This window comes from Camelus ferus, chromosome 9, assembly GCF_009834535.1.
Source record: "Camelus ferus isolate YT-003-E chromosome 9, BCGSAC_Cfer_1.0, whole genome shotgun sequence".
Classification (NCBI taxonomy): Eukaryota; Metazoa; Chordata; class Mammalia; order Artiodactyla; family Camelidae; genus Camelus; species Camelus ferus.
The window spans coordinates 21,147,908-21,169,383 of NC_045704.1; the positions used below are offsets into that span (position 1 = coordinate 21,147,908).

The following is a 21,476-nucleotide window of genomic DNA, read 5'->3' on the forward strand; positions in this document are numbered from 1 at the left end:
GTACAACTTTCAGAGTGTATGACTGAAAAGGATAAAAGTCAGTGTTTCTTCAGATAATCTGTAAAATGCAGTCAGTTCATGGTCCAAACACAGAAAGTGGCAATGCTAGGAACTAAGGTATGAAAGAGATTAATAAGGATCATTTTTAAGCTTTTTTTTGGCCTTACAAAAAAGTAAAAATGCTCAAATAGAATACAGAGAATATAGAAAAATGGGAGGGAAAAACACTTTTATCATACCTTACCCATAAATGTTATCATTTTTGCATATTTCCTCCCAGCTTCTACTTCTGAAAATACACGTTTTGTCTTTATTATGGAAAACTTCAAACATACACAAAACTAAGTATAGTACAGTGAACCCTCACATTCTCATCACCCTGTATAAAAACCACCAACTGATGGCCAGTAGTATTTGTCTGAAGCCACATCTACTAATTCTTTCACTGGATTCTTTCCAAAGTTGAACTCAGATGTTATATGATGACATCTGAAAATATTTCATTAATTATCTTTTTTTCTTTGTTATGGAACTATAGTCAGTTTACAATGTTGTGTCAGTTTTTGGTGTACAGCATGTTTCAGACATACATGTGCATACATATATTCATTTTCATATTCTGTTTCATTATAGGTTACTACAAGATACTAAATATAGTTCCCTGTGCTATACAGAATAAACTTTTTAATCTATTTTATATATAGTTTTTAGTATCTGCAAGTCTCAAACTCCCAATGTATCTCTTCCCACCCCCTTTCAGGAATTATTTCTTAATGGGACTTAAAAATATCAGTAAGAATTTATAATCCTGAGCCATTAGTAGGGAGAACAATAAAATTTTCTACTAAATCCAGTTTAAGCTGATTCTCATTGTGTTGGCAGAGAACGTTGTTTCATATGTATTCGGAGAATTAGGAATTTAGGAAAAGGTTTTCCTAGAAACAACATTCTTTTCCAAAGTTCTCTCTTTTCTTTTCAAAAAAGAAAAAATTTCAGACACAATTGTGGAATGTGAAGGGGTTTTTTTGTTTGTATTAAAAAATATTGACTAACTTGGTACAACTTTTAGTATAATTCTTAATCTTTGATGTGTTGAGAATTGTATCTGTTTCTTTGCTTGTAGGAGGCAGTCAGGTATTTGTTGGATGACTGAGTTAATAAATTAGGTTAATGATAGAGTATTTTTATGAGGAGAAGATGTAAGTGGAGAACCTTCCTTTCACAAAAAAATAATAAAAAAAAAGATATAGATGTGAAATTCCACACTTAGAGGTCACCATGCCTTAAACCCTGGCTAAAGAAGAATTTCATACGTCATTCCAAAGACTTCATATATTTTAATTTTGGAAATAAAGTTTGATATTTCATCTTTGTTAGATTCGTAAGCAACATTAATGATGGACCACGTTGCTTCACGACTCCAGCTAGAAATCCCACAGGCATCTCAAATGTAGTATCTAAAACCAGGTCTATCATTTCACTACCCTCACCTTATAGCCCCCAGATCCTCTTTTTCTTCCATGTTTCTAATACGTCTTATCTAATGATGTCACAGTCTCCCTAGTCTTCCCCGTCAGAAATAGGCTGTCAACTATGACTTCTGGTACCTTATCTTCCATATTGAAAATATTAGCTTTAGAATTGGGTCTGGACTCTATCACTAGCTAGATGATGATAACCTAGCATCCCTAAGCTTCAATTTGGGGCTCAAGATAGTACTTCAGGAAGTTACCATGAAAGCTTAAAACTGAAGAAACTGGCAGAGTTTCCAGTACATAATAAGCCTAAAACCAGAAAGGAAAGTTTGATATTACATAACAACTCAAAAGTTTCATAAGTTACAGAAATAACTGCAGACATACCTAAACAACTGAGCCATTCCTAGTCATAAGTAAGTTCCTCTAACTCGGTCCTTTCAGCGAATGGCCCCCCCATTGCCCACCTGGTTCCCCAAGCCAGACACTCAGGAACCATCCTCGGCCTCCCTCTCCCTGATGATTACGAAATCTCTTTTGCTTCTACTGCTAGGACATTTCTGGAACACACACCCCTTTCCTGAGTACCACAAAGAGGTACTTTAGGGTGACGGGTCCTGCAGCCAGAATTCCTGAGTTCAGATTCAAGTACTGCAGCGTTACTTGCCTAGTGGCCTTGAACCGGTTTCATAATTTGTACCTAGATGGTAATTTTCACGTGAGGAGATAAATGATCAATGCTTTGAACATGCCTGGGCCATAGTGAAGGTTGAGGACATTCACTTTTACTGCAATTCAGTTCAACAATATTTATTGAGGGGGGAGGGTATAGCTCAAATGGTAGAGCACATGCTTAGCATGCACGAGATCCTGGGTTCAATCCCTTATCTAAAATAAGTAAATAAATAGACTTAATTACCTCCCTCTCTCCCCCAAAAAAATTTTTAAAAAATTTTAAACCAATATTTATTGAGCACCTACTATATGCCAGGCACTCTTCTAGGCACTGGGGATACAGCAGTGAAAACAAACAAAAAGGCCCCACCTTCATGGAGGCTGTATCCCAATGGGGGAAGAAGGACCACCATAAGGAATACATTTTGTAGCGTGTTGGAAGGTGTTGTGCATTAAGGTGCAAAAAGATCAGGGTAAAGATCAGGAAGGGGAGGGAGGTTGCAGTTACAGTGATTACTATTTACTATCATTACCAAGTATTTGATAATTTATTTAGATACATTCATACTTACACATGTTTTTTCTTTATTAATTAATGAACTGGTATTGTTACCATTTATAATGACTAAGTGCTAATTATTATGGAGTAAAATCAGCTCCCTCTTCCCTTCATGCCCACATTGCCGGGGGATGTGTAACAGCCCCATTTTACAAAGGAAGAAACAGACATGGGGTGGTTAAAGCTAAGCAAGCAGCAGGACCAGGATCTGAATCCACATTGGGATTCTTAGCAAGCCCAGTAAGATACCTCCAAAAGATAGTCAGAATATTAACAGGCAGTGGGAAAAAGCAAAACTGAAGTGATTTAAAGCCAGAACAGTCCTCAAGGCTAGCACCATTTAAGCACTTGCCGGGCCAGTCCCTGTGCCAGGCCTCCATTTTCAGTCATGCTCAACCACAGGGTTACAGACAGGACCAAACCAAAGCAGCTGGCTGTTAGGCTGAACCATGGCTTCCCAAAGATGACCACATCTTAATCCCTAGAATCTTATATGGCAAAAGGGACTTTGCAGATAGGATTAAGGGAAGGGTGTTGAGATGGGGAGATTGTCCTGGATTATCGAGGTGGGCCCACTGTAATCACAAGGGCTCTTAAAAAAAGGAGTCAGGACATCAGAGTGAGTATTAGGAGATGTGACAATGCAAGCAAGAGGCTGGAGTGGTTCAAGAAGAGGTCACAAGCGAAGGAATGCAGGAGGCCTCTGAATGCTGGAAAAGACAAGGAAAAGGACTACCCCTTCCAGAACCAGCCCTGCCAACATCTTAACTTTTGCCCAGTGAAACTGACTTTGGACTTTTATCTCCATAACTAGAGAATAAATTTGCATTGCTTTAAGCCAATCTGGTAGCAGAAAACTGATACAACAGCCAAAATTTGAAGGATATTTGTTTGGACAAAATTTCAGGAAGTTATTCCTTAATAAGTAACTATATTATAAAAATAAAATATTATATACTAAAAACAATACATTATAAAAGTATATTTTATATATTATACATTATATTATGATTTCTATAATAGTAGGCTGTGATGTTTAATAATATGTAAATAATAATTATGTTATCAAGAGATAACAAAATGATATATTGTTTTTGGGATAGTCTTGGGAAGCAAACTTGAAAAATATGTCTTAAGTCCTATTTATATGCTCACAAATGCTAGTGTAAAGTTAGGTACATTCGATATGTTTTCAAAATACAGAATAAGAAAACAAAGAAAAAGCTGAAAGGAATCAAATTTTCACTCTCCAAAATGCATAAGTAAAAGTAGAAATCTTGCCTTTAGGAAATAGTAACATTATCTTGGAAAAGCATCAGAAAGGCTTTAAAAGCATACATTATCAGAAATATAAACCTAGTTTACAAAACACTGGGACCATTTTTAAAAAGATGATTCTCTCTCTCATTGGATGCTCTTGGCACTATACACTTGTTTATCATCTTATTTTTGACCACAAGGTTCACAACTGTCTCTGGGTATGAGGAGGAAAGGAAGGAAGGAATGGTGACTACTAAAAGGCTTTTTGGAAATTTTCAGAAAAGTCTGCCCCTTTAGTCAAAGTTCTGAGTTTAATTTCATACTGGCACTTCCACTTAGTTATGAAATGAAATTCAAGAGAATTTTATCTACTGCTAGCAAAGTAAGTGTTCAACTGAATTTCAGTTACAAACTTTCAGAGCATTTTTTGGAAAGGAGGTTATCAAATGAGACTTTTAAAAAATCCAGATGTGCATCTTATTTGAACTAATATTAATTGTCCTTAGAATGGATGGGTTTATTATTAGAAGAAAAAGAATGATGACATGAAGAGATGTGTTCAAGTTCCACTGCTTGTGGAGGCATAAATGATGGAAATACTGAGAGACATGATTGATTCAGCAGACTTCTTGGAGCCACATTATAAAAGGAAATCAATGCAAGACTTTATAATGAATATTAGTTTAATGGTTTTATCAAATGTATAAAATTCAGTGAAAATGTCATGCCCTGGTATATTTCTCTGTAATTATATTATTGCAAAAAATTTTCATTAAAGATACATGAACAGACAGCAACCACCTGTTGATATGTCCAGAGGATGCTGTAATATGCTGCCCAGGTCACTGTTTCAGGACCAAAGCACTCAGTCCTTCATCTGCCTGGAGCATTGGCTAGCGATGCTTTGCAACCGGGTTCCTCTCAGTGAATGCTCTCAGCTAAAGAAAGATTTCCGTGTAATATCCCCTTCCCAGAGATCGCTTATACATGCATACATCAGACACTGTGAGTTCGGTTCCAGACCACCACAGTAAAGTGAATACTGCAATAAAGTGAGTCACACACATTCTTAGTTTCCCAGTGCATATGAAAGTTACATTTATACTGCAGTCTATTAAGTGTGTAATAGCACTATATCTTGTTTTTAAGTACATATCTTAATTTTAAAATACTTTATTGCTGAAAAGTGCTAAGCTTCATCTGACAACACAGGGTTGCCATAAACCTTTCATTTGTAAAAACCACAATAGCTACAAAGCTCCATAAAGTGAAGCACAATGAAACAAGGCATGCCTATATCCAATTACTAGTTGATGCTGGGGATTCCAGACCCATTGTCCCAACTTGGAAAACTCTGTGGGGCCATCCAGGTTCCACAGCTCACCTAGGCCTGATACAGAACACTCCAGGAAGAGGCCCTCCCAGGGCTGAGGTCCAGATGTTGTTGGAGAGGACATGGCATAGCTCACCGAATGGCAGAGAAGTGCTGGTGGATCTTGCTGGAAATCTGCCCTTTGGAACTTGTTGGAAATCCACCTCCAGTGTGTCAAGGAAAGCTGTTTGAGGGGAAGTGTCTCACCTGGGCACTCTGCTATAAAACCACCCAAGGGCCATACTAAGGAAAGCTGCTGGCCACCAGGTGTTGCTTGGCGGACATGCCCTGTGGTACAGAACCCGGGTGCTGGAGAAGCTGGGAACGCTGTCAGAACCTGGTGCTAGAGAAACTGCCCACACTGCAGGAGCTGGGCACTAGGGAAGCCAAGCACGCTGTAGGAGCCTGACAATTGAACACACTAGAACCAGGACACAAACCCTTTTTCACCCTGCAGTCTCTCTCCATCAACCTCTACGGGTGAAGCTTATCAACACACCAGCTGGCAAAGGAAAAACAGTTTTTCAGTGGGCCCATATTCACTTTCACAGAGCAGACAAAAGGGCAAATTTAGAGCTAAAAGGCAATAAATCAACAATCAGCACAATCGACCCCTTAGACTAATTAACATCGATATGCACCCTCTGCACACGTGCGAACCCCTATCCAACAGCAGCAAGAACTTCTTGTCTCTAACAAGCTATAGCTGTCCTCCTTCCAAATGAAGAAATTATCACTCTCTCCAAATGAGGAGATGCATGGACCCAAGAGTCACTGTATCCATCACTGGCTATATTCACTACTCCTCAAATTCTGTCAAAGTCTGACAGAATGCTACTCTAAGGCCCAATTGTAAATTAAGTTCCAACAACTTGCTTATAAAATAAAAATGAATGAAGGAGGCAGTGCGATCAGCGGTCCTGCAGATCTGTCTCTTGCTTCAATAGTGTTTGGACAAATAGACCCAGGAATGCCACTTGCTCAGCCGTTTTTTCCAGTCGCAACCTTCACAACCAGCCACTCTGCTGTCCTCGGCCTCCGGGACCAGCCAACACCATTTTTAGAGCTTAACTTCTTATTACCCATCAACCATGAGCTCCCAGATTCGTCAGAATTATTCCACCACGGTGAAATCCACCGTCAACCAGCTGGTCAACATGCATCTCTCTGCGGGCCTCCCACACCTACCTCTCTCTGGGTGTCTATTTCGGCCGCAATGATGTGGCTCTGGAGTGCGTGGGCCACTTCTGTGAACCGGCCGAGGAGAAGTGCAAGGGCGCTTGAAAATGCAAAACCAGCACGTCAGCCACACTCTCTTCCAGGACGTGCAGAAGCCATCCCAAGATGAATGGGGTAAAAACCAGGACGCTATGGAAGCTGTCATTGTCCTGGAGAAGAACCTGAACCAGGCCCTTTTGGATCTGCATGCCCTAGGTTCTGCCCACGCAGACCCACACCTCTGTGACTTCCGGGAGGGCCACTTCCTGGATGAGCAGGTGAAACTCATCAAGAAGAAGGGCGACCACCTGACTCACCTCCGCAGGCTTTCTGGTTTCCAGGCTGGGCTGGGTGAGCATCTCTCCCAAAGGCTCACCCTCAAGCACGGCCAGGAGCCTCTGCAACCCCGCGGCCTTTGTGGAGCCCCTCTGGTGTCAGGGCTTCTGCCTGAAGCCTCTCTCTGCAGTCACCAGGCCGCTTTTTAACCATCCTGGAGCCCTCTCCCAAGCCTCGGACCAACTAGAACAATAAAGCTTTTGCAGAAAAAAAAAAAAAGGAAAGAGAAGAAAATATTAACATAAACAAATAAATACACACATATAATAGGGAAATAGAAAATAGCAAAGCCACTACAATCCTCACTTTTGTAACTGATCACAAGGCTGCAATTGATTTCTTCCACAGCCCATTCTGTATTTCCACCACCCTCAGCCAGAACCTCAGCTCCTCTAGGTTCGTCACCTGAGGAATGATCTGTTTTGATTGCTCCCAATAATGAACAGATGAAATTCAATAGCATGTTTATTGATCAAACATACTCATAGCCCCAGAGGAGGACACAGAATGCCATGCAGGGCCCCGAGGGGTGGCACTAAGGAATAGAGTGAGCAAACAGTGGCTGTGGACGGCAGGTTGTGTGGTAACCAGAGGATGGAGTGACCCCCAGGTACCCATGGGAGGATATGATTGGCACTCAAAGAGATTCTTCTGACTCTTACTAAAAGTGTTCAAAAATGCAGCAAGAATTGCTCAAATGAAGTTCATCAAAGAACTGAATTTTTGAAATAATATATTTTGCTCGAAGATTGGAGCTGTCATACTGAAATTTGTTGATTGTCTTGAGGGGCAATACTAAGTAGGTTAACTGAACTCAGTAATGAGACGCACATTTTTCTGCTTGAAAAGTAATTTCACTTGGGAAGTATTTTCAAAGCTGCTGATTTGACAAACAAAATTGACACGTTTAACTGTTACTCTGGGCATTCTTAACAGACTGCGTTGAAAGTACAGGGGAAATTATATGTTTCAACATGAGGAACATATTCAAGGACTCTAGAGAAAATTATTATGATAAGCAAAACTTAAAAGTAATCATCAACATTGTTGCAATATATTGGCAAGAATAGTGTTAAGATGGTTTGAATGAAATAAAACAGCAAATATTGTTTAAAATCCTGTCTGTTATATCTCATTTCTGTTTCAAACTTTAATCATTACCTTCCAGAAGAGAATTTTAAACATCAGAGAAAAATGTTTAGATAAAAGATTATTTTGCTTTACAAAATCCATACTCAATAATTATGTTAAACTTGCTGCCACATGAAGAGAATGAATATTATAACAAGTTTAGTTTGTATTGAAGAATGATTCATCTGTATTGAAGAATAATTGAAAGGCATGAAGTGTCACCATTTTAAGTAATATTAAAGAATAATATCAAGATACATGAAAAGTGTGTTGCTATTATTACATTTATGGCCAATTATTTGTGTGGCCCAGTATTTTCATCTTTGCACAAATTAAAAATAAAGGACCTGTTGATGGATGGATGGATAAACAAAATATGGTATAATGGACTATTCAGCCTTAGGGAAGAAAGAAATTCTGACACATACTTTAACATGGATGAACTTGTAAGACATTATGCTTAGTGAAATAAGTCAATACAAAAGGATGAATATTGTATGATTCCACTTTACATAAAGAACCTAGAGAAATCAAATTCATACGAACAGAAAGCAGAACAGTCCAGTGACGTCAGGGAAGATGGCAGAGTCAGAAGTGCCAGGAGTCCACTGCATAGACAATTGTACTTGCAAAATCTTTCTGCTGTAACTATTCTGGAATTCTGGAGTCTATTTGAAGGCTCATAGCTTCCAGAGGAAGGCTTGGCTGGCAAACTGTGGGAAATGTTCGTGTATTTCAGCTTAGTTGCTATGGTAGCAGCTACCCATCCCCTGTCTCCTAGCCCCGTGGCAGGCAGCCAAACCTGCATTTTTAGAGTGGCTTGAGGGAGCCAGTGGGGCAATGAGGACCTTGTCCTCCAAATATCAGGGCTCTGCATTTCTATTGCCAATTAGTGCTTCAGATCATGGAAATGCAGACGCAGAAGCAGGCCACCATTGTTGCAAACCCATGAGCTGAAGAAGCTTCCAAGAGTTTTAAAGTGACAGTACCTGTTTTGTTTTGTTTTTGTTTTTTCCCTTCATTTTGTCCCTTTTTCCCCTTCCAAAAGCTATACATTTAAAGAGCAGGGTATTCAACATCAAACCAATATACGAGGGGATTTAGAAAGTCACTGCATGTGCCCAGGGGAAAACACAAGCTCAGAAAAGACCTGAGAAGAACCTAAGCTTGTTGCTGAACCTGGACTTAGGTCTGCTCCCCACCAAGCCAATCTACTGGCACCAGGTTGTGGTGAAGGGAAGCTCTGAGTTTATCTGCAGGGCACCAAGCAAGGAGAATGGCCAACTTGCACTCGAAAGATCAAACTCCCCAATGGTTTTCAGTGAAGAGTTTTTAAAGGGAGTATGAGGGAAGGGCTTGCAGAGTATGCGATCAGCTTGTGCTCAGTTCTTGGATTGATTGTCATCAAGGTGAAGTTTCGAGCATCATCAATCTTCTGGCTTCAAGCAATCTGGGGTCTTCATGCTTGTGATGGGCAGTTTTCATCTGGTGGGGGTCTGGTTTCTGTACAAACAACTTAGGAATGTGTGTCAGACCTTTGTGTCTTTCAGGGAACTTGGAGTTCAGTGACTCTGCTATGTGGCTGATTTACAGTGTAAACTGCTACCAGTTTCCTGGCGCAAAAGCTGTCCTTTGTTTCTACATCTTCACATTTCCTAATTATTAACTCTTGAGCCAGGCTTTGACATTCAGGGGAGGCCTGGGAGACTAAAGCAAAAGCCTTTTACTTCAAAAGACAGGGACATGGGGGCTTGTGTACCGTTTCAAGCTCCATATCACCCCTAAAAAAAAAAACCATTAATTTCTTCATAGAATAAAATATCCAGTCAGTGTTCACATTTATCTATTGGGTCATATATTTTTTATATTTTTTCGTTTGTTCAAAACATACATATTTGTTTGTTCAAACCAGGACCAATAAATATTGTTGAATGAATTTGCTGATTTCAGGAACAAATTATCCTTTTGTGACTAGAGAAGGCTGGGTATATTTTTGTGGTTTTGTTGTTGTTGCTGTATTTGGGGGTTTGGTGTTTTTGGTTTGTTTGTTTTTTGTACATACATAAAATAACATAGAATAGTTTCCCCGGAAAGGAACTCAGAGGGTCCTCGGGGAAAGAATTCTCTTCTTCCTGTTCACCTTTATGAAATTTAAACCATGTGAATTATTTATGATCTATTCAGTAACTGGGTGGATGAAAGTTTAAAGTTTTTTAAAAGCAAGTCCTAAAACATCAAACAGAATGTGGGAAGGTCCCTGTAGGAGAGGCTGGGGTTTGAGATCTGCCACAAGATGGCAGCAGAGTGACACCAAAGCTTGGTCTGGACTCTAGAAGGCTGCCTGGCTGGGAGCAGTCTCCCTCCCCACACACAACAGGCAAATCCTGGTGGGTTCCTGCCCACCGCTAACCCAAGCTGTGTGTAGCTGGGCTAAACCATGCCCGGATTCCTGACCTACAGAAACCATGAGATAATGTTTATTGTTGTTTTAAGCTGCTACATTTTGGGGTAATTTGTTATTTGGCAGTCATACCTTAGACCTCATACCATTCCATTCCACCAAAAACTATTTGGGTATGTATTTCTAAAATATAGGGACTCATTTTTTTTAAGAACACAACCACAATATCAATATCATATATAAAAATTTTAAATTATTTAATATAATCAAATATTCCAAGCAGTCTAGTCAATGCTACATGCTGAAGTATTTGGAGTAAGAACATTGATATCTGCAATCTACTTTGAAATGGATCAAAAGACAGTATGGATTGATGGACTGATAGAGGCATAGGTGGCTGGTTATGGGATACAGCAAATGTAGCAAAATGTTTATAGAATCTGGGTGGTGGGTACATGAGTGTTTACTAAAAGATTCCTTCACCTTTCCTGTATCTTTGAAATTTTTCATAATAAAATGTTGGAAAAGTCAATCATTGTTCAAATTTCCAAATGTCTCAAAAATGTCATAATTTTTTTTTGTTTATTCATATCAAGATCCGAATAAGGTCCAAATACTGACGTTGGTTGGTATGTCAGTTCCATGTGCTTTAAACCACAGTATTTTGGTGCCTTTCTATTACAGCCGTAAGTGTTAATGCCAATAAAGGGCGGAAGAGCTTACACCCCCAGTTGGCTCTGTAGCCTGAGTTTGAACCCTTTTGTCCTTAAAGTTGAGGAATCCCTTCCTAAAGGAGACCTGAGGGATGGCAGCAGCAGCTTCTTGACCAGGGCTTCCTGACCAAGGTCAGTGCTGCAGGGTGTGTTCTCAACTCCACCCCTGCAGGGCAGACTCAGAACAGCTTTCCCAAGTCAGTGTTTAGAAGTCCTGGGAGTCATTCCCGCAGGACTAGCCTAGAAGCAAGAGCATGCAGCTAGTGCTGCTGCACAGAGCCCACCCTCAGGAGTGTGGGGTTTAATGCTCTGCGGTTGCCATCTGAAGATTCTTAATAATGTTATCTTTGCATTTGTGCTTTTGAAGTGAAGTCTGCTGGGACAATGGAGCAGGCACCAGGGACTTGGAGTCTGACCTGTATGCATTCTCTCCTCCCCCCACTCTCCCTCTCCCTGAGACAGGCACTTAGCTGCCTATTCTTCTGCCTGCTGGGGGCCTGGGCATAGGGAGGGTCAAGGTCCACCACACACATGGCCTCTGAGATCAGGGCAGGGTGGCAGCTACCCCCTCCTCAGCTGTCACTCTGTGGCACATTTAGCAGGTGACCCAGCAGGGACAAGTGTGCTGCCCACCTATTGTACTTAGTCCAAACTCATTCTGCTTGCCCAACAACAGGCCAGTAAATCTGGAGACAAGGAGTTGGGACAAGGAATAATGACTTTATTTCGGAAAACCAGCCAACTGAGAAGATGGGGGACTGATGTCCTAAAAGGCCATCTTCCCCAAGTCAGAATTCAGGCTCCTTTTGTACTAAAAAGGGGAGGGATTGTGCTTGGTTGTTGCAAACTTCTTGGTGTCAGAATCCTTTGGAAAAGTGTCAGAGCCCTGAGAATGAGCTATCCTGTAAATTTCAGGGCTATAGGCAACATTCTTTTACAAAAGGTGCAGGAACCAGTCTGACAATGCATAGGAGACAGAGCACAGGGTTACAAAGGAACAGCTCTAATATGGAGTCAGATTTGTTCTTCCCTCTCACACTTTGATCCAGGTTCCTGACTCTTCTTGGCAGGGAAGTTGCATTACCCTGTAGGGAGCAAGCGTGTGTGGAAAGGAGAGATGCCTTGTTCGACTTCTCCACTTCTGGCCAGGGCACAACGAGTTGGTCCAGTGGCTGGTGGGAGGGGAGGAGGCCAAGGCCCAGCGTTGTAAGCACACACAAAGTTGCAGGGCAGGTCCCCCAGGTGACTGTGGGAGGGCATACTCACCCCTGGGTATCCCTTGCTCTAGAGAGCACGACACTGAATAGCAAATTAAAAACGCCATGACAGGTTAAGGGCAATCATGGAAGAAAGAAATCAGCTTTCTATTTTAGTATTTTTAATGGCGATTTTTGTCCCATGCCATTTGAATGAGGGTTCCCACGTTTTCATTTTGCACACAGCCCCATACATTAGGTAGCAGGCCTGCTTAGAAGGCACTCCTTCAGCCTTTCCAACCTTTCTGGTATCCAGTCTCCAAAGCGATTTCTACTTTCTTCCCTGAACACTTACCGCTGCAGATTACGGGGGTACAGCTGGGTGACTGGGCACATGTGCAGTCATTTCCTGGGGATGACCAGAAATAGCTAGATGGCTAGAATCCAGGAAAAGCACTGAGGTCCTGCTTTATTAAGTGGGTGGGAGGGACCAAGTTAGAGAACATTTGGATTATACTGTATTTCCTTAAACAAACACTGGTCAAGTCCACCCACGTACCGGGTGCTGGGGATGCAGCGGCGTCCAGAGTCAACAACAGACAGATAAATAGAGCAGCTATGCTGTTCTCCAGGGGGGAGAACTGAGCAGTGGAGGTGGGGTAAGACAGGAAGAAGCAAAGGCAGTTGCTATGCAGCGGAGTCATTTTGCACGCATGTTTAACTTATGCAGAGCCAGCTCTGTGGATTCACAATAAACCAAAAGAGATCATGAAAAGTATTTATTTAAACAGAAAATTATCTTGCCCTTCGTTCCAGAAAGTCAGCAGCACACGCTCCCAAGTAGGTACGAGATGTGGGTATAATCAACTCCTTCCTTGGTTCCCATCTCTTACCTGGATGAGTGAGGTGAGTGCATTTTTCATACAACATGGTCCCTAAACCCAAAATGAACATCAATATTTAGCCAAAGCCGCAGTCATCTGTTTCAACATGGGAGGAAAAAGGACTGTTCTTGATGTTAATGAAAAATGGTATCTCACCTTCCAATGTGGTGCTGTCTCAGGGGACTTACATGGGAAGTTTTAACTACACAGCTATTTTCACCTCAGGCACCTAACCCAGGTAAAAGGAGATGCCACAGCCCTGAAGCAGCCATCTGTTGCTGGTTCTGGCCACCCCCGCCCCTACCCACCACTGTTTCTGCTGCCTAGTCGTCCTGAAGTCCTCAGTCAGTGCTGACTGGACTTGGCCACTCGTGCCACACAGACCAACGACATGGCCAAGCACAGAAAGAGGATCTGAACCAATCAAGCTCGCGCATGCGCACACACACTGTCTCTCTCTCTCTCTCTCTCTCTCAGCATTCTGAACAAAAGCTATAGAAAAGTTGGTCAATAAGCTATTATCATCTGAAATGTAAAGATTGTGCCAAGTGGGAGGGGTAGCTCAGTGGTAGAGTGCCTGCTTAGCATGCACAACGTCCTGGGTTCAATCCCCAGTGCCTCCATTAAGAAATAAATCAATAAACAAACATAATTACCTCCTCCGCCCAAAGTTTTTTAAAATAAAATTAAAAAAAATAACGATCATGCCATAAGGGTCACTAAAGAGATCATGGCAAGCCAACCTCATAGGGGAGCAGAAATGATAAATAAGCAGAACTTGATGGCTTCAGGACAGAAAGAAGCCGACAGCGTGGAATGTGACTGAATCACATGGTTAGGTTATTAATATTCACCTTCATTTACTTCATCGTGAAGGGGGACATGAGGTGTAATGGATCAGAGACAGATTTCTTGTGAAATGCCTCGAGGTAAATACTAAGTCCACCTTCGCCCTAGTCCTTCCTTAGTGTGATGTGATGAGATCAGGTCAACTGGTCTATGCTAGGAGCTGGCAGCCCCATAGCAAGAAATAAAGAAAGATCATTTTTCTCTGCTTGAAAAGGAGGAGGCAACTGTCCCACCTCCCTCATGAAAGTCCTCCTTATACCAGCTCTTCCATATATAAACAAAATCTCTCCAGCAGCCCAATAGCCTCAGGCATCCTAGCTTTTAGGACCTAGAGATGCCTCTCAGGTCTGGGGCGTCACTGTCTTTAACAGGTAGATACTGTTCCAGACTTCCTGGTACCTTGGGGCTTAATCTAGGCACATTGCCTGGGCCATAACCATTGCCCTCTTGTTGAAGTAAGTTTTATTACCCTCTTGAGTCACAGCTGATTGCTAGATAATGGTACAGATCTCGGCAGGGAGACCAGAAAGGAGACTGGTTCAATGAACCTGGAGAAGATCAGGTGGTCTGGACCAGGGTCAAGGTGCTGCAGAGGCCGGGAAGTGCACAGAAGTGACAGACCCAGGATTCCTCCTCAGAAATGAGGGATGGGAGAGTAGGGAGCAATGCTGAAGTTGGGCGCGTGCTTCCTATTCCATGAGTGGTGCAATCAAATGCCTACAAGGCAGGGAATATAAATGAGTGAAATAGATCTGAAATATTAGGGGTTGGTGGGGGCTTTGGTGAAGTGGAGTGTCATGTCCCCATGTCCTTATGTCAATTAGTTTCTGTTGGATAACAAGCCACCCAAAACTTAGGGACTTTAAATAATACGTATCTATTATTTCTCAGGATTCTACAGGTTGGTTGGGCAATTCTGACCTGACTCAGCTGGGGCTTGGTGGTCTAGGATGCCCTCACTCCTGTCTAGTGATTGGCTTGATCTCAGCTAGAGCAGTGGGGAGTGTTGGGCCTGGCGCCACTTGTCACCCAGCAGGCTAGCCTGGGCTTTTTCACATGTTGTTGGTCCCAGAGTTCCCAAGAATATCAGCACAAGAGGGCAAGTCTCAATGCATAAACATCTTTTTTTTATACCCCATTAGTGTCAGAATGGATAATGTGTGATTGTTTTTGGCCAGGGCAAGTTATACGGCCAAGCTCGGGTTCAAGGGATCGCAAAATTGGGATGAGCATGCAAAATCATATTGCAAAAGGACATCGGGGTCGTTTCCCAATCTGCCACCCCCATTTAAAAGGGCAGTTGACTCTGCAGCTACAGCTGATTGTTGGCCTACAGGCCTGTGTTTATTTTTATATAGCTATTTGATAAACTGGCAATTCCTTGTTAGAAAGGTTGGTTCTAATTAACACTCCTTTCAGCCACATAGGATAGTCCTCATTTCCATGGCTTCACACATCCTGAAGGTCAAGTTAATGATGCTGTCTAGTTAATAAAGTATTTGGGGAAGGAAACTGGTATCTGCAATTTATTTCAAAATGTATCAAAAATAATATCTTGGAGAATGACTTAAACTTAATCAGGTGGTTACTCCAACTGCAGCTGCTGTTCCCGAGGTAGTAACTTTGCTGGAGCAAATCAACAGACTGGTACTTGGTATGCAGATACGGACCTGGCTAGTGCCTTTTGATCCATACCAATTTCAAGGATCACCAGAAGAAGTTTACTTTTACCTGACAGGCCCAGCAATATACCTTCACTGTGCTGCCTTGGGGCTGCATGAATTCTCCTGCTCTTTGCCATAATATTGTCCTGCCAAGATCTCAATTATCTTGACATTCCGCAAACCATCAGAATGGTCCATTATAAGAAAGACATTATGCTGATTAGTCCTGATGAGCAGAAAGTAGCAAGTACTTTAGATGCTTCAGTAAGGCATATACTCTATGAATGAGAGAATGGGGGAAAAAACACCACTGAAATTCAGGGATCCCCCTTCAGTGAAGTCTTGGTGGTTCAGCGCTCTAAAGCATATAAAGATATCCCTTATGAGGTGAAGGACAAGTTGCTGCAACTTGCACCACCTGCCACAAAAAAGAAGCACAGTGCTTGGTAGGGTTTTGCGGGTTTGTTTGTTTGTTTGTCTTTTTGGTGGGGGTTAAAAATTGAATAATAGTCAGTTACAATGTGTCCATTTCTGGCATACAGCGTATTGTTTCGTTTTGTTTGTTTGATTTTTTTTTCTTTGGAGGCAACACATACCTCAATTAAGTGTGTTACTTTGACCCATCTTCAGAGTCACCCATAAGGTGGTTGGCGTTGAATGAGGACCAGAACAAGAGACGGTTATGGAGGCAGTTCAGGCTGCAGTACACGCTGCTCTACCTCCAGTCAGACTCCTTCAACACTAACTCCTGTTGCATTTCCTCCTCTCCCTGAATCCAAGTCTGTTGTCCTCTGGCGTGTCCCTTATGATCAACTAACTGAGGAAGCACAAACTTGAACCTAGTTTACAGACAGTCTGCACAGTACGCGGGTACCAGGCAAAAGTGGACAGCTGCGGCATTATAGCCTCTCAGGGATGAACCTGAAGGACAGCGGTCAAAACTTGAAGCAGTGCATCTGGTTGTCCACTATGTCTGGAGTGAGAGGTGGCCAGGAGTATGGATCTGTACTAGTTTATGGTGTGGGCAGACGGTGAAGGGCTTGGAAGAGCCAAGTGTGAAAGACTAGTGACAAGGAAATTTAGGGAGGAAGTATGTGAATGAACTTCTCAGAACATGCAGATCGTGTCTTGTGTGAATGCCCACTGAAAGGAATCCACTGCAGAGATGATTCTTTAGAATCAGGCAGACAAAATGACACTTCCGTGGATGACAGTCAGCCTCTTTCCCAAACCACCCCAATACTTGCTCAATGGGTCCACAAACAAAACAGCCATGGTGGCAGGGATGAGGTCAACAAGGACATCCCATCACCAAGGCTGGCCTGGCTACTGTTAAAGAAAGAACTGTCCTGACACTTGTTAAAATGGTCAGGCAGACTTTATTCAGGACAATCACAACAGGAATAGGGAGTACTACACGGAGTGTTTTTTGCAGGAGTGGAGAGGGATTGGGCTCAACTCTTGAACACAACAAGGGAAAGTGGGAGTTAGAGACAAGGAACAGGGGACGGAAAATTAACAAGAGGGTAAGAGTAATTTGTTGCTAAACTGATCTAATAGGGATTCTGGCTGAAGGCAGGTCAGGGTGATCAGGTATTATGTGGGGGTATATGGTTGCGCGGGGCCAGGGTGGGTAAGGAATTTGGACAGATGTCAAGGATGAGCAGATATCAAGGGTGGGAGATTTTGGCTATACTGACTTAGCAGGATTCTTGCTACAACTGGATTCTATAAGGATGGAGACAGAAGTCCAAGGTCATCCTTAGCCAGGCAGAGGGCTCGGAGGAGTCAGACTCAGGTTTAGTCCAGAAAAGAATCTTTGTCACTACCACTACTGTCCAGTGCCTGATCTTCCAACAGCAGAGACCAATATTGAGTCCCAAATGTCACCATTCCCTGGAGAATCAGCCTGCTACCTGGTGGCAAGATGATTACATTGGACTTCCTCCATTATGAGAGGGGAAGAGATGGGTCCTTGCTGGAATCGACAGATATTCAGGATAAGGACTTTCCCTGCCAGTAATGCTTTTGCTACTGTCACCACATGTGGACTCAAAGAATGCTGATCCACGATCATGGCATTCTTCACAGCATCAGGTCAGATTAAGCCTCATTTCAAAGTGAAGGAAGTGCAGCAATAGGCCCAGGACCACAGAACAAACTGGTCTTCCCATGTACCTCATCATCCAGATGCAAATGAAAGGTACAATGGCTTATTAATGACTCAGTTCCAGCGTCTACAGTGCCAGCTGGGAAGCACCACCCTGAGAGGGTGGGATTCCGTCTTACAGGATGCACTGCATGCTTTGAATCAGAGATCACAGTATGATGCTGTTCTTCCCAGAGCTGGAATTTATGAATCAAAGGGAAGAAGTGAGTGGGAATGGCCCCCCTCACTATTATACCCAATAGCTCGGGGAGACAGTGGGCAAGACTGCCGTGGCGCCCTCTCCTTCACAGGTCCCCGCCTTGCCCGGACATCCAATACTGTGGAAAGTCCAGTCAGAGGCAGCGGGCAGACACGCATGATTTTCAGTCTCTGATCCCCAGTGATGCCACAGTATGACCCCTCGAGGGGGCACAGTCTGGATTACGCTGGGGGCTGCGTGTACAGCACACCCGGGTATTGGGCTGCTGGGCAGAGTTGCGCTGAATTCAGCCAAAGGCTGCTGCCGCTCCACCTCGTCAGAATGTACTCCAAACCCAGGGTCAATCATCCTCACGCTAACCTCCCAAAGCCTCTGCCATCAGCCTGCTGGAGCTGGGGCAGGCCTGGAGCCTGGTGGAGAGATGCGAGCGAAAAGGCCACGGTCCATTCCATCTGGGTCGCCAAAATTTGTTACTGATCCTTTCCAGTCGAGCCCCAACAAGGGTCTTTCTGCCTGATGTCACTGGCACCAACAGATCAAAGCTGAGGTTGGTTCTGAAGCAAGGGAAAGTTTTATTCTTTGATCAGAGTGGAGAGGTGTGAGCTCACGCTCTGGAGTACACACTCTCCCCACGACAGGCTGTTGGCAGGGTTGCTTTATTGGGACCTCCTCTGCGGAGGGAGGAAGGGCGGAGCCCTTGCGAGTAGGGCTCTGGCCAGCTGCTCACCGCCTCTGCACACGGCCCTCTATAGGCTGGTAAAACTCAACTAAGCACAAAAGAAGAGATTACACTGTTATCACCTAGATTCCATCTTATTTTCCCCACAGACTCCAGTGGTCTTTGCCGGTGATACTTCCACGCTCAAGAGTAAAGGTTAATGTAAAACTACAACAACTGAGAAAAAGCAGGATGCCTGAGGATTTGAACCCTTTGAGAACGAAGGAGTGAGTCAGCTCTATCAGGTAAAGAACTTAGAGCAGTTCAAGTGATGGCTGAGGGCGAGGGAACAAAGGAAAGGGTGTTTAAAGAAGGAAGCCTCAGATATCAACTCTGACCTCCTGACCAATCACAGAAAAGAAGACTGCATATTTCCTCTACACTTGTTACCTGCAGGGGTTTATTTGTATATATCAACCATTCTCTTCTTTCTCTTTCCTTTGTTTTTTTCACTTTTATACATGAGTTACTATACTGGAGGTTAACGTTACAATTTAGTCTTTAGGTAATGGAATATTCAGTGAGACTGACTAAATCTGAGAAGTAATACAATACTCCTATGAGTATAATACAGACTGTGATGGACACAATGGCTGTTGGGACTCTGAGTCTTCTCATTCCGGGAAAAAGTAAAACTTCTTCACTTGTAAGAAGGCTAGGTAAAAATAGAAAGTTTTTTTTGTTATTTTAAGGGGGTCCAAATGTGTGTAGACGGGTGCAGATGGGAGCTGAGTAGTCAACGAGGTGGACTGTGTCCATCATCTGTTGCCTCTCAGCTCCAAATGCTCCCTTCAATATGGGTTCTGTGATAAACAAGAGAACTCTTTTAGGTATGTCTCTTTTAAAGGCAGTACATTGTTAAGCTTTCTCAGTGGAGGGCACTGGAGTGACCACTGCAGGAGAAAGAGGCTTCTTCCAAGTTCCAGGGCCGGCAGGGGTGCAGTGTCATTGGGGTGAGTGTGAGGACTTCCCACAGAACCTGCCCCCACCTCAGCTTGCCAATAATCTTTCCAGGGCCACCTACCCAGACTCCCTCGACAAGCCCCCCAAGCTGCACACAGCCACCTTCCTGGGCTCCCTCAGAAGCCCCTGTGCCCCCTGCAGGATGTCACCTGCTGAATTCCCTTGGCAAGCCCTTTGTGGCCTGCACCCAGCCACCTGTGTCCAGAGAGTCCGATAGCAAGCAGTCATTCCTTCTGCAAACACCCTCCATGACCTGCCCTAAAGGCCTCTGCCCTTGCTGGCACCCAGATGTCCACTGCATGACCATCAGTGGCTAACTGCCTGCTCCCTGACTGCTCTCCAGTAATTTGTCCAGCAACTTCAGACCTGGCTAAACTAGCAAACTTCTCTGTGATCCAGTGGTCAAACCATACCTTCCCCAACAAGGTCTAAACCCTTTCAGCTCTCTCCTTCCTTGGGTACCCTCCCTCGACTCTAGGGTACCATATAGGGTTTCCTTATATCTTATAGTTGCTCTTTTATCATAGTCAATAATTCTTGTTCTTAACTCCCTGTTTAACCTATTGGGTGATTTCTATCCCCTGACTGGACCCAGATTGCCATAGTGGCTGCACCAGTTTGCATTTTTACCATCAGTGTGTGACAGTTACAGTTGACAGGGTTGAGACAGCTCAACTCTACTGTACACAAGAATCATTTAGAATTAGATAGATATGGATATAGATATATCATTTTTTCTTAACCATTTTAGGGGAAGTTACAGGATAGGATACCCTTTTTACTCCCAAATACTTCAGCATGTATTTCCTAAAAACAAGGACATTCTGTTACAAAACCACTGTACAATCATCAAAACCAAGAAATTAACACTGTTGACTGTTACTGTCTAATCTACAGATTTTTAAATTTGCCCGTTGTACCAGAAACCAAAAGAAGAAAACTTTTAAATGATTTTTTTCTAACCCAAGATTCAATCCATAAATTTTGGGTTGTTAGGTTTTTCCTTTTAAAGTCCTTATCTGTTAGAGATATATATTTAAATATGACATATGATGTTGGAATTTGCTTTAAAATACACCAATTAAGAAAAAGAGCTGAGTAGGGGAGATACATGAAAAACATGATAAGGATGACAATTATTGAAGCAGGTGATGGGTCCAAGATGGAGGTCCATGATACTTTTCTGCTTTTCTCTCAAGTTTTCCATGATAAAATGAAAATTAACTAAATATAAAAATATTTGATATATGAAACTTACCGTGGTAGAAATAAGGGCTTTTTTCCCCCTGCGAAATAACTGTTAGCTCGGTCATACTCTCACATGAGCTCATTTAATGCTTTCAACGAAACTCTGAGGAAGATCCTGCCTTAGTCCCGTTACAGACAGGAAACTTAAGGCTCAGAGATGCAATCACCCAGTCTATGTGGACAGAACAAGGAGTTCGAACCCCAGTTTATCTGAGCTCTCCAAAACCAACCGGGTAGGGAGAGACCCGAAGGGCCTGACTGAGGAATTGCACTTACCCCAGGCAGATGCCTCTTCGGGAACAACTCGAAAATTTATTCTCTGGGACCGCTTGCCTCTCCACTTGGACCAATAGAATTCCAAGGTGAGTTAACAGATGGGTGCTCTAACCATTTGGCGCGGGGGCGCGGGGGCGCGGGGGCGCGGGGGCGCGGGGAAGGGGTTGCA

General features: G+C 43.0%; 1 long non-coding RNA gene and 1 pseudogene across 1 annotated transcript; one reads left to right on the forward strand and one right to left on the reverse strand.

Annotated features, from left to right (window-relative positions):
- Positions 1-6,432: 6,432 nt before the first annotated feature.
- On the forward strand, positions 6,433-8,239 carry LOC116666061 (annotated as a pseudogene).
- Positions 8,240-17,092: 8,853 nt separating this feature from the next.
- Positions 17,093-21,475, reverse strand: LOC116666065. Its single transcript, XR_004322940.1, has 2 exons — positions 21,308-21,475; positions 17,093-18,656 (listed from the first exon to the last, which is right to left on the reverse strand). It is a non-coding gene; the product is annotated as an uncharacterized LOC116666065 (long non-coding RNA).
- Between the last annotated feature and the right edge of the window lies 1 nt (position 21,476).